General features: G+C 46.2%; 1 pseudogene; it reads left to right on the top strand.

Moving 5' to 3' along the window:
- Positions 1 to 3,297: 3,297 nt before the first annotated feature.
- The window catches only part of LOC136546144 (probable acyl-activating enzyme 17, peroxisomal), a 43,379-nt pseudogene continuing 32,026 nt past the window's right edge, over positions 3,298 to 14,650 (top strand).

The following is a 14,650-nucleotide window of genomic DNA, read 5'->3' on the forward strand; positions in this document are numbered from 1 at the left end:
TGCAGCTGCGCTTGTCTTGTAAAATGTTGAATGATGCCCTTGGTGCGAGAAGATTGTGGCCTCTTGTTAACATCCTCTGATCCTAGCATGGTTTAAAAGACAAGGGCAATAAGAAAACAGGTGAAGAAATAAAAGCCCTATAGCTATTAGGATGTAGCTACTGCAAGGCGCTCACTCTCAACCTGTTACAAAAGCTCTTACCAATTCTTACCTTGCTCAACAGGAGGGAACGACAACCAACAAGTCTGCAACCGTGGAATGAAGTGTATTGGTGCCGCAACAACAACACCTGTCAAGCTATAGTCGAAATATGTGGAGCTATAGGTGGGCTGAAGCAAGGAAGTACTAACACCACGTTAGTCACAAAAGCAAGCTGAATAATCGTTCAACGGTGGTACTGTGCTGGTCCTAGCCTAGACCGTGCTAGAGACGCGAGCCTGGGCACAAAGGAGGTCACAACACCCCACCGGAAACAATGGAGAAGCACAACAAACCACCTCCCATTTTTTTTCTTTTTTTCTTTTTTTTCTTTTTTTCTTTTTTTTCTTTTTTTCTGGGGATCCTCAAAACTGATTATATAAACAAAAAGACTTCACAGGAGTCACACACCACACAAACGTTTTTCGAAGGACAGGGGTATTCTGGTAAAAAAAAGATCGTGGACTACTGCTGTGACTAGAACGTGAAAACACACTCTCTCTCTCTAGAGTAAAAACTGAGCCAAAACGTATATGCAGGTCGTGGAGAGTTTGAGTATAAGTAGGACTACTGCTGTACAAAGATGTACTCAGATTCGGTCTCACAATAGCAACCAGACAGCTGTCAATTCGGACTAAAAACCGATTCCAACTCGAACTCAACACCACGTGGGATTCGGTCTCAAACTCAGATTCCTACTCGGTCTTGAACACAAAGATGTATTCGGATTCAGCCAATAGAAGGTTTATATGTTAGCACACAGCTGTGACTAGAACGTGATAAGAACTCGAAACTCTAAAGGACAAAAACTAAGACCAGCAACTCGACACAACCGATGTAGCCGATGACTCAACAAGCCCTAACTAAGCAATGCTAGCAAAGGCTCAAAGGGTTTATAGGATCGTGGGTAAAACTAATCTACTATATTTTTTGGCTTTTCTGGACTATAGGAAAAATTAGAACAACGAAGGATTGGACGACTCCCACTGACAAACCTTGCTCTGATTACCAACTAATATGATCTTGCTAGGGTTTGTTCCTGATCTTTCGATGAGAGGTGTGGGATAACTCGATTGATGGGTGGAGACGACGTTCACTGCCCGACTACAGCCTTCCAAGCTGCGCCTTAGCAACCGATACACCACCTCCAATGGCCGCCGCGATCTTGTGGAGCGCGTCACCCGGCCACTAGGGCACTCGTCCTGCAAGTAATCGAAGAACTAGCAAGAACAAGTATAGCAAGTACTGAATTACTAGATGTAGATGAAAGTTTCAAACTTAATCTCAATTAAGGTGAGGTTCCGAAGACAAGAAGACAGCGGCTGATCCAGCACGTGCGCTTACAAGCAAGTAGCGAGAGCTAAACTTGATCTAAACAAAACCCGCCTATTCTTGGTGGCGGCTAAGGAGTATATGAAGGTGGAAGGATGACCAGGGGGGTGTTGGGGTCGTTCTCCAACCCTAGGACGCGTCCCTAATGGACCCAACTTGATACACGGCCCATTAGACCAAACTAAGGTGACGCAGCACCTTTGGACAGACAAGCTCTCAGTCGTAATTCAGTCATTGCGGCCGCTTCAAAACAGATATGGACTTGATTCTAGATCCATATGAAAATAGACTTCATAAGGATTCCATGAAGTACTTGAACGCCACAATCCGAGTCCGTATGCGACCGTGGTGACCATCACAAGTTGGAGTTGTCCTGGAGTCTGAATTCAGCCTCCGCGAATCCTTGTCCCTTTCGGTCCTCTCCCTGGTTCCTAACCAAAATAAGAGTGCACGCGTCTCCATGGTCTAAATATGATGGACAGGAACTCAAGAGTGAACTTACTTGATGATTAATGTGACAAGCACGGACGCGAGTAATAGGACCAGAAACTGGTACTCGTGTTAGCGTGGATGTATCGTTGGTGTTGATCTCCTCGTCACCTCCTCTATTAGTACTTCAAGTTTGATTGGTCCCCTCGATTTTAGTTGAAGCTCTATTAGTACACTATAGGTAGGGTCCGACCATACATGTATATCTCTTCTGACCACCTAGGGCGTTGTTAAGATGTGTTGTATTAAACTTTTTTCTCTATCTTAATACAAAGACACGTAAACCTTTTGTGTGATCGAGAGAAAATTAGTTGAAGCTCTGCCACTGCCTCATCTTGCATCGACGACAATTCATGACATCAACAAGTTCATTATGTCAACTAATGAGAACGGCGCGCATAGTAACTCTTCTGATTGTCATGTCTTTTTGTTTAGTGAGCAAGTTGCTTAGCATGGTAGGAGCACTAGTCATTTTCTATAAAAACAAGATCACACGTGCATATATTTATATTTGTTATTAAATTCTAGATCGGGATACTTGGAATATAGTGCCTAAAATTCTAACACTAATTTGAGCGTGTCACCGTCCATAATGGTCTTCAAGCTCCACTAGCCTCTTTGTAAATCGCCGGATGCCGAAACTGACGTAAAGCTAGGGCATGGTACAGACAGCAGCCAAAAAAAAAAAAACACCCCAAGTGGCGAGACAATCATCTCTGCCATATTTCTCAAACAGAAACAGTTGAAAATCAGATGGCAATCATATGGTAGAGGCAGATAGATCTTACATATATACGTCACAACCTCTTTGGTTGTTTGGCTACGTACTAGGCTCGGACAAAATTTGAGGCCTATGTATTCATTCTAATTCATATGTGTTTCCATTCTACTCAACACATATGAATTAAGGTAAATACACGTGCATCGTGCATCAAGCGAGGCCTGAAAGAAAAAGGGCTACGAAGACGTTAACGGAGCAAATTATTTGTCGCCCTGCTCCTGCCTCGTGCCATGTATATAATGCGGGATATCATATTTTTCTCGGCCACTTGTCTACTGTATGTAATGTCTGTATATGCCCAAGCCCAACTATAATTGGAGTAGGAGTACGTCTCTATCTGAGCTTTCCCTCTGTCTCAATTGTGAGCCGATCGCTGTGAGGTTGCTCCCCAGGTTGGTACACCGGTCCCACAATTCTATCTTGTTCTACTACTACTCCTTGCATCTCATCTTCTTGCTGAACATCAGCAGCGGCAGTAGCTGTAGCAGCACCACGCCATGGCCACCGCGGCGCACAAACCCCTGGGCGCGATCACCGCTGACGACCTCGCCGCGGCGGCGCCTGGGTCGGACGCCACCGCGCTTGACTCGGCGCTCTGGCGCACGCTCGACTCGCACGGCCCCGCCGCGGTGTGGGCGGAGCTCTGCCGGTCTGTGCTCTGTCCGTCAGTCCCCTTCGCCATCCACCGGATGCTCTACTACGGCTATTTCGCCGGGTTCCCGTCCCCCACGCCGCCGGCCTGGACCCCTGACCCATAAAACCCCGATCTTTCCGTTCAACCAACTCGCCTCAAAGATGTTTTTTTTACCCCTTCTGAGTCCTGCTGATTTCTGCGGGAAATAAATTTTCAGCAAGGAGGCTGCCTTGACCAATGTCGATCGTGTCCTCGAGGCGCGCGGGAGGGACTTCATCGGCGATGCGTACAAGGATCCCATCAACCGCTTCCCAGAACTCCACAAGTTCTCCAACGAGAACCCAGAGGTGATATATGTTAGATTGATCTCTTCCAATTGGCCCAATGACCAATTGGACCCTTGGATCCGCGCCCTGATCGGGGGAGCCCAACCGCACCATGGTTGGTGGGCCCCCGTCGTACAGTGCCATAAAAAGGGAGGTGGGGGCCGGGGCACAAGGCACGAGGTTCACCTGCACCTCCAGACACCCCACCTACACCTTCAACCCTAAGCCGATCTAAGTGAGGGGGCGTTGCCAGCGACGGGAAGCACCACCATCGGCCAACGCCGCCACTGCACCGCCGCGCCTCCATTGAGCACCGCGATGGCCAGCTCGTCTTCTGCAAAGTTGACTGATAGTTTGCCACCCGCACCCCTATCTCTCTCACTCTATCTGCTAATCCCCTACTAGTATATGTTCTAGGGTTTAAACTTCATCAAATGTCAGTAGGTATGCTAGATCTATGGCTAGTGATCCTGTAATATTTCTATCAATGATATCAGTCGCCTAACTAGGCGTAGATCTAGCCTATCGGAGTAGAAAACCGAGTAGCAGCATTTAGAAGGAGATGATAGATCCATTTCGGATCTAAGCAGAGGGTTCATCGAACCCTAAACCCAAATTGGATGAAGAAAAGGAGTCATAAAGGGTCTCGGTTTTTGAAACGCAACTCAAACCCTAACCCGCGTAGAAAGCTCGAGGAAGAATAATAGTACTCAAACCCTAACCCTAACTCGACCTAACCCTAACCCTAACCTCAACCGGACAAGATCCGAGAAGAATAGAGCGAGATCCAAATCAGAGAGAAGAAGGGGAAAGGGAAAGGGCTTGGGAGACAGCTTACCTCATCGCTGCCGTCTCATCGGCGCGCGAGAAGAAGGCCGAGCCGCTGCTGATCGTTGGGCTTGCACAAGCTCTGGCCAAGGACACCGCAGCTAGGCCGCTCGACGGCAGCACGCTCACCCGCTGGGGAGCGCACGCGCCGACGAGGGGGCCGGCTGAAAGGATCAAGATGCCCAAAAGGGGGGGGGGGTGAATTGGACTAATTCTAAATTTCTTTGCAATAATTAAATTCTATGGTTAGCCTAATTAACCTCTTGTGCCTAGAAAGTGTTTCTAATTGTTCTACAGCACAAAAGACTTGCAACCTAAGTTCCAATCCTACTCTAGCATGGCAATTCTATGAATGTAAAGACAAGAATTGAATTGCGCAAAGTAAATGCTCAAAGTAAATAGAGAAGGAGGAACGCGACGATGTTTTGCCGAGGTATCGAAGAGTCACCACTCCCCACTAGTCCTCGTTGGAGCACCTGCGCAAGGGTGTAGCTCCACCTTGATCCGCGTATGGATCAAGTGCTCTCTATGGGTTGATTCTTTGACACTCCATCGCGGTGAATCACCCACAACCGCTCACAACTTGAGTTGGGTCACCCACAAGCTTCACCGGGTGATCACTAAACTCTCAATCACCATCAAGCCGTCTAGGTGATGGCGATCACCAAGAGTAACAAGCACGAACTCTCACTTGACCACGACAAGCCTAATGAGAAGGTGGATGCACACTTTGCTACTCTTGATCTTCACTAATGAGGGCTCTCTTTGGGATTCTCAAAACTCAATCACCTCACTAGGACCTTGCTCTTCTTGGCACTCTCTAAGATGTTTCTCAGCTATTGGAATGGGCAAAAGTACTCCCACACACGGGCGGAGGTTGTATTTATAACACTGGCTGAAAAATGAACCGTTATGTGCCTCTGCGGGGTGACTGGACGCTCCGGTCATGTTGACCAGATACACCGGTCAGTACACCCTGAATTCCAGTGGTTAAGTATTGACCAGACGCTGGCAGTGTCCGATCAGCACTGACCGGACGCGTCCGGTCACGTTTTCCCCTCACTGGAACCTTACTGATGTTGACCGGACACTGGACCTCTAGAGTCTGGTCACTTGCTGAGCAGCGTTCGGTCAGTAGCTGGAACCTGATCAGTGTCTGGTCAGCATTGACCGGACACGTCCGATCATAATTCTCCCTCTCTGGGACCTTACTGGAGTCGACCGAACGCTGGCCCTCAGCGTCTGGTGACATGACCTTGCAGCGTTCGGTCACTTCCAGACACTTTCACCTTTTGTCAAATGAACTGACTGGACCCTGAGCCAGCATCCAGTCACACCAGAGCCAATGTCCTATCAGTATTTGACCCTCCATTCACTTCCAACTCTCGAACATTTGTGATTGAAGTTTGCTCCATTGGATCAAAGGGTTGTTATGGAGCTACCTAGTGCTAGTTTCAACAAGTGTGCACCATACCTAACTCACTAGACTCACCTAGGTCAAGCTACCTGTTCATACCCCCCCCCCCCCCTTAATAGTATGGCCAAAGGAAAAATAAAGTCCTAAACTACTCTAAGTGTCTCTCCAACTCCAATCAACACTTAGAACTAGTCCATCCTTAACCTTGTTGTCCATCCTTTGAAAACTGAACTGATTTCCATCGTAGGGGCATGACAACCTTGATTGTCCAATCAATCTCCATTACCGTGACCTAACTCAATTGTTTCTGCAAAACACACGTTAGTCATAGTAATCACGTATTGTCATTAATGACCGAAACCCAACTAGGGGCCTAGATGCTTTCAATCTCCCCCTTTTTGGTGATTGATGACAATACTACCTCGAGTATATGAAAGAGATGAGGTTTTTAACATGCTTGGTTTATATAAGCTTTTGGCAATAAGAACAAAAGTGTTAGACAAGCTTATATGACCCAAGCCAACATGATGTACTCAAAAGATATAAAATAAACATGAGTACAAGTAATAGAGCTCATTTGCATCGGATTAAAATGCGGAAGCAAAGGCAAATGAGCAAAACACAAGTGATACGACATATAAATAATTCACAGTAGAGAGCACACATGTCATATATCATGATCACCTAGATATCACTATCACATAGATATAGTAGTAAACATGAATGCATAATGTATCTCACACATAAAAACTCCAAATGTAAATAGATAAGCTAATATAATAACTAAGCTCCCCTAGATAAGTACCTTCCCCTAAGCCTAACATACTCGAACCCTCTCCCCCTTTGGCGTCAAACACCAAAACCTAAGGGTCGGTCGGCGGGGCTGCAGCGGACGAGCTAGGCGCTGAGGTACGAGGAGCGAGGTGGAACTGGGTGCCATCATCGTCTGATCCTGAGCTCAGAGCTATCTAACCCTCTGAAGTTGGAAGTGATGCTGAAGTAGTTTGGGTCGGATCAGGAACTGGTGTTGCTGTAGGCTGAGCTAGTATAACTGAAGCAGCCGGCTCTAATGATACCACTAAGGAGGGGAGCGTCTCTGTTGTCACTGTAATAGGTGCAGCCATAGAAGGACCTGGAGCATGCAGGTATGAAGGAGTGGGCTACCCTGTCAACTCACTGAAGGAGGCTCCAAGACTCCTGGAGATTGAAGTGTCTGGCTCAAGCAGCGACGACGTTTGTGCCAGTATGAAGCTGGTCTAGAGTGGTGTGAACTATGGGGCTACCACTGGCGAGCGAACCACTAGGACACCTGCTCTATAGGTGAAGCATACTATACTGGTGGCTATCCCTAAATCTGAAGCCCACTAGGCTGTAACGCTGGAGTCATCGAAGTGGTGGTAGGCTGACCAAGCTAGGGCGAAGCCTATGGTGGTGGGGCCCCAATTGTTGTCACTACATGCTGCATGAATCCGAGAAGCTGCTACTGCATGAGGATCTGCTGCCTATGCATAGCCTGCTGCTGCTGTAGAGCCTATGTCTGCTGCTAAAGAACTAGCTGCTGGCACTGGAACTTGTCTTATCGAGTCTGGAACTAAGCAAGTGTAGCAGCTGTCTCCTGAGCCTGTCTGGCCTGGTCCTGCCTCATCCGCTCAAGTATAGCAAGAAGAGCGGGGTCAGTCTGCGGGGTAGGTGGTGTTGAACTAGAGCTACTGGCCTCAACATCATGTCATCGTGGAGGCATCTGTGGAATGGGCTGGTAGTTATCATCAGAACTGTCACTGGGCTCACTAGTGACCAACCCCTCCTGCTAAGCAAGCTCCTCCTCCTCTGTGGCTATAATACCCCTGATAATATTGTCCTGCTGGGCTATAGTCTCTGGCACCTCGGGATGACAACGCGGCTGGCTAGGTGCCTATGGTGTACTGTGGTGTATCATCTTAGTCAGGTTATAAGCAGGGAACTCTATCGTAGTACCACTGTACTCAGCAATCATCTTAGGCGACCTAACAGTAACTACTCTGTGGATAAGGAATGTGATCCAGTGAGCATAGGGTAGCTGCCTATGACATCTGAAGCCCTCAGCTATAGTGTCCTCCATTTCTGATAGAAGAAGATCCTAGATATTAAAAATTGTCTGCTGCATCAGAGAGTTGAGAAGCCATAGCTGAATCCAAGTCAATCCCTCTCTGTATCCCATCCTAGGAAGTAAAGTCCTCCTCATAATAGCCTCAATCACACGAGCGGTGGGCGTGAGATCACTAGGGTTCCTCCTCGACCCCTTGCCAAAGGGCTCTATGAAGCAGTGACGAACCAAGTTCGTAGGAGGTACCATACCACCATGAGGGCGTCTGGGGGTGCGGTCTATCCATAGCACACCTCATGGAGCCTGACTGGCTGCTCCTGAAGCCTAAGAATCTCCCTGACCCTAGTGCTCGTCAACCGATAGTCTCTGCCACCAAATGCAAAGTGTATGAACCTATGCTAGGGATCAATCCAGAGAGATGCATAGAACTAACGAACCCAAGATGGAACATAAAATCTAGTCCATCTAATCAAATCTGTTAGCCCTAGCAGATATGCAAGGTAGGGGCGAATGTGCTCTCCAACTACTACACCAATAGACTCTATGTTGCACGCTCTCTGTGGTCTGAAGACTGCTCTACTGTTCAGATAGGCATTATAGAAATCCTCCTACAGGGGTGTATAGAATCCCTCTGATGCTCTCTCATCCCTCCTGGGTGGAAACCACACCTCAAAGTCTACGAACCTCAGCTGTTGCACCTACTTGGCTGTGGTGGCCCTCAGGTCAAGATGGGTCACTAGAGGCGGACCCTGTGGTCAAGACGATGGACGAGAACCCCTACACTAAGTGTCTGCCCTCGGTGTAACTAGGACACGAGTATGACCAGAGTGGCATAACTGTGGCTGTGGTGCCAGTTCTATCTCCTCGGCCTGCTAGACCTGCTCACCCTCCTAAGACTGTGCTGGCTGTGGCTCCTGAGTCTGCTGTGCGGGCTGAGGCTGCTGCTGTGGCTCCCCCTGAGGCTGAACCTCATCAATGGAAACACGCCATCTGCTAATCATGAGAGTCCAAGCTGGACCACCATGAAGGCGCTCAACTCGCTCAAGTGAAGCCATCGCCTCTGGTGAAAGCGGATCAGCAATTCAGACTCCACTGTGAGCGCCTCCTCTCTCGGCACACTCTGCGGCCTCTACAACTATTGTGGCTCTCACTATATCTACATCTAGATACTTGCGCTTCCTTATTACCAACTTCTTTGTTGCCTTTCCATTTGGATCAGCAGACTGGCGAGGCGGGGGCCTCGGACCCTCATCACCGGGACCACCTCCGACATTCTTTGTATGAGCCATCTGATGGATCAAAAAAAAGAATCAACTGCCCCTGACAAAGAAACAACTGCCTCTTCACAAAGATCAACTATCGCTGACACTTTCGAGGCTTGGCCTTGTTCCATACTTGAGAGCTTGGCCCCGAGTTAATGACAACTGCCACTGACACCTCAACAGCACTGACTCACTAACAAACCGGCAATCCGAAGAAAAAGAAGTGACACATGGGGAACCACCAAAAGATCTAGGGTTGCTGGTCGGTGAGGATCGGCAATGTGATGCGGTGAATCGATGGCCGAGGGTTCACTGTGCTGAAGCTAGGGCAACTAGGGTTTCAGAGTTAGGGCTTTACCAGCGCTGGATGTGGACGGCACTGCTGTTGTGGAGGCACGGCGACTTGGGTAGGGTACAGCACGGTGGCGTGTGGTGCAGCAGGGGAACGCTCGGGCGGTGCTGGTGTGGCTCGGGTGGCACGGTGGCACATGGGCAGTGGAGGTGCAGGTAGGCACAAATTTGCGGCGGCTTGGGGAGGCCCTATGGGCAACGGTTGTGCGGAGAGCAGGGCGCAGCATGAGCGACGGTGTGGTGCAGGGTGAGGCAATGCTGGCACGGTGGCAAGGGCATGGCTAGCGCAGCGGTGGAGGTGAGCTTGGCGGTGGTTCGGGCGATGTCGGCGCGGGGAAAGGAATAGGGGTTAGGTCAAATGCGCACGACAATTTATGGTGCCCCCCAGCGGATCAGAAAAGGAAATAGAGAAAGAAACCTGATGCCACATGATTTCTACTGACCGGACGCTCCGGTAGCAGCGACCGGACGTTGCCACCCAGCGTCCAGTCGATTCCAGAGAGGTCAAATTCCTCTGGAATCATGAACGAACGCATCCAATGGACACTGACCGGACACAGCCAGAGTTCGGTCACCTAGCCTTGATGTCTTCATGATCGACCAGACACTAAACCTTCATCTGACCGGACGCTAGGAAAACACTATTTCAGCGTCCGGTCACTCCTGCATGGTGGCTGTTCACCTCCTGTGAACTGATCGGATGCTGGACTTCAAAGTCCGGTGTAGCATCTAGTCATTCTTTCTTCAACGAATCTTCAAAGTCCTCGCGCTGCCTGTTCCCAATCAAGTCCCAACTCCAATAAGATTCAAATAAACACCAATTGGGACTGATGTGAGTGACCTCTCTCAAACCCTCAAGTTTTTCAAAAATATTTTGCCTTGGGCTATAAATCTTTTTAAGAAAATAGGCAATAAGAGGGCAAATTAAGATAAACGACAAACAACAATCATGCATATGCAATGCAATACTTGAAAGTAAATCTAGTTGCTTGTCAAGTTTGATCCAAGGTTAAGCTTCTTCACACGCTTTTCGGCGGTTATCTTAACCATGTTAGACAAGCCCTATATGCATTACCAAAGATTTAAACATGTTGTATTTTACAATGCAATGCAAGGGACAACACAAGCTCATCTTTTAGTAAAGTTGCTAAAATCAAGCACATTGAGCTCATTCCGCAATCTACAAAATGTTGCCTCATCTAGCGGTTTAGTGAAGATATCCGCCAATTGATCCTCGGTCCTTACACCTTCTAGTGATATATCATTTTTAGCAACATGATCTCTAAGAAAGTGATGGCGGATATTTATGTGCTTGGTGCGAGAGTGTTGAACCGGATTATTTGCAAGTTTTACTGTACTTTCATTGTCTCACAAAAGAGGTACTTTATCTAGAACTACACCATAGTCTAGCAAAGTTTGTTTCATGTAAAGTATTTGTGCACAACAAGCACCCACGGCAATGTATTCCGCTTCGGCGGTGGACAAAGCCACACTATTTTATTTCTTGGAGAACCAAGACACAAGTGATCTACCAAGCAAATGGCACCCTCCGGATGTGCTCTTTCTATCAACTTTGCAACCGGCATAATCTGAATCGAAATAGCCAACTAATTTAAATATAGCTCCTTTGGGATACCAAAGGCCAATGCTTGGTGTGTGCTTAAGATACCTAAGGTTTCTTTTTATGGCAATTAAATGAGTTTCCTAAGGATTAGCTTGAAATCTAGCACCCATACACACACTAAACATGATGTCGGGCCTAGATGCGGTCAAATACAATAAGCTACCAATCATAGAGCTGTAGAGAGTTTGATCAACTGGGTTACCTCCCTCATCTAGGTCAAGATGTCCATTAGTTAGCATTGGTGTCTTGATTGGCTTATATTCATCCATCTTGAATCTTTTGAGAAGATCATTAGTATATTTCTCTTAAGAGATGAAAATCCCTTCTCTCATTTGCTTGACTTGAAAACCAAGAAAGAATGTAAGCTCTCCAATCATTGACATCTCGAACTCTTTTCACATCAATTCACCAAACTCTTTGCATGAATCTTCATTTGATGATCCAAAGATGATATCATCAACATACACTTGATAAATGAAGATATGCCCATCAAGCTTCTTGGTGAATAGTGTGGTGTTGACCTTCCCAATAGTGAAGCCCTTCTCAATAAGGAAGTCCTGAAGGCGCTCATACCAAGCTCTTGGGGCTTGCTTAAGCCCATATAATGCCTTGGACAACCTATAAACATGATTAGGATATCTAGGGTCTTCAAACCTGGGAGGTTGATCAACATAGACTAGTTCATTAATAAAGCCATTTAAAAATGTACTTTTCACATCCATTTAATAAAGTTTTATTTCATGATGTGATGCATATGCAAGGAGGATACGGATGGCTTCTAATCTTATAACCGGGGCAAAGGTCTCTCCAAAATCCAAATCTTCAACTTGAGAGAACCCCTTTGCAACTAGTCTTGCCTTGTTCCTCACAACAACACCTTGATCATCTTGCTTGTTTTAGAGCACCCACTTTGTTCCAATAACTCTTGCATCTTTTGGTCGCTCTTCAAAAGTCCAAACTTCATTGCGGGTGAAGTTGTTCAACTCTTCATGCAAGGCATTTATCCAATCTAGATGTTGAAGAGCTTCTTCTACCTTAGTAGGCTCAAAGCAAGAGACAAAAGAGTGATGAACAATAAATGAAGCAAGTTTTTAAGATCAAGTCATTACACCCTTTGATGGACTCCCAATGATGAGATCTTGTGGATGATCTTGAAGTAGAGGTGTATTTCTTCTATGGACCACTTAAGGGGGAGGTTGTGAAGCATCAACATCTTGTGCTTGTACCACCATTTGTTCATGGGAGACATGAGTGTCTTCATTTTTTACTCTCCCATCCTTTTCACCATCTTGTGGCACACTTAATGAAGAAGGTGGATCAATCGCTTGTACATCATATTCATCATCTTTAGGCTCGATGTCTCCAACCGAAATGTTCTTCATAGCCTCCCTCAATGGTTCATTACCTACATCATCAAGATTCTCATGTGCTCCTTGGGAGCCGTTAGATTCATCAAATTCTACATTATATATTTCTTCAACCAAGCCGGTGGCATGATTAAATACTCTATATGCTTTAGACTTTAATGAGTAACCAACAAGAAAACCAATATCACAACGTCTTTGAAACTTCTCTAGGTATTGCTGCTTCTTGTAGATGTAGCATTTGCAACCAAACACCCTAAAGAAGGAGACGTCCGGCTTCTTCCCATTGAGCAACTCATAAGGTGTCTTGCCAAGGAACTTTTGAAGGAATAGGCGGTTGGATGCATAGCATGCGGTGTTGATTGCTTCCACCCATAGAGCTTTGGGGGTGTTGTACTCATCAAGCATTGTTCTTGCAAGAGTGATCAATGTCTAGTTCTTTCTCTCAACTACACCATTTTGTTGAGAAGTATATGTTGCGGAGACTTCATGTTTGATTCCAACTTCATCACAATAAGCTTCTATGTTTGTGTTGTCAAATTTTTTCCCATTGTCACTTCTTATCTTCTTGAGCTTCACTTCAAATTCATTTTGTGCTCTCTTGGTAAACTTCTTGAAACAAGATGCAACTTCGGATTTGTCATGAAGGAAGAATACCCATGTATACCTTGAATAATCATCAACAATCACAAGACAACAAAGATTTCCTCCCAAACTCTTGTATGTTGTTGGTCCAAATAAATCCATGTGTAGGAGTTCTAGCACTCTTGCAGTTGACATGAAAGCTTTTGTAGGATGGGTATTTGCAACTTGCTTGTCGGCTTGACATGAACTACAAAGCTTGTCCTTCTCAAACTTCACATCCTTCAACCCTCTCACCAAATCATTCTTCATAAGCTTCTTGAGTGAGCTCATCCCAACATGAGCAAGTCTTCTATGCCATAGCTACCCAAGTGTTGTTTTAGTGAATAGGCATGTCTTCAAGTTTGCATCTTCGGAGGTGAAGTCCACTAGATATAGGTTGTATCTAAATCCTTTGAATACCACATGATCATCATCATTCTTGGATACAACAACCTCCTTCTCGGTAAATAAGCATTGGAAGCCAAGATCACACAATTATCCAACAGATAGCAAGTTGAAACTCAATGAAGCAACATATAGCACATTGGAGATGGAATGATCATTTGATATTGCCACTTTGTCCAATCCTTTGACCTTGCCCTTTGAGTTATCTCCAAATGTGATTCTCTCTTGCCCATCTACTTCTTCATCTAGTGAGGTGAACATATGAGGATCACCGGTCATATATTGTGTGCAACCACTATCAATAACCCAATGACTTCCACTGGTCTTGTAGTTCACCTACACACAAGAGATCAAGCTTTAGGAACCCAAACTTATTGAGGGCCCTTCACCTTCTCAACAAGTGACTTTGTAACCCAAATTTTCTTAGGCTTATTCTTGTTGGGAGGACCTAAGAACATCACTTTCATCTTTCCACTAGAATTCTTTCTAAGCATGTAGTGAGCATTGAAGGCAAAAGGTCTAGCATGCTTGGGCAAGGGTTATGGTGGTGGAGTTTGGCACTCATGAGCAAAGTGGCCTTCTTGTCCACACTCAAAACATCTCTTTGGCTTTGGCTTGGACTTATGTTGTTGTTGAGCTTGAGCCTTCTTCTCTTGATTTGCCAAGTACCCAATGCCACTTCTATCCATCTTTATGATGGTGTTCATTAGTAGCTCACTTTAAAGATGCTTGCCTCTAGTGAACTTGCTCAATCCAATCTTAAGATGCTCTTTCTCCAACTTGAGCTTCTTGTTTTCTTCCTTAAGAGCATCATTGTTCTTCTCTTCCTTGAGCTTCTTGTTCTCATCCTTGAGCTTCTCATTCTTAAGAATCAAACCATCATCATGAACAATAGTTTCTAGCACAATAGAATTGGTGGTTTTGAGTTCTTC

This window comes from Miscanthus floridulus, chromosome 3 (assembly GCF_019320115.1).
Source record: "Miscanthus floridulus cultivar M001 chromosome 3, ASM1932011v1, whole genome shotgun sequence".
Lineage (NCBI taxonomy): Eukaryota > Viridiplantae > Streptophyta > Magnoliopsida > Poales > Poaceae > Miscanthus > Miscanthus floridulus.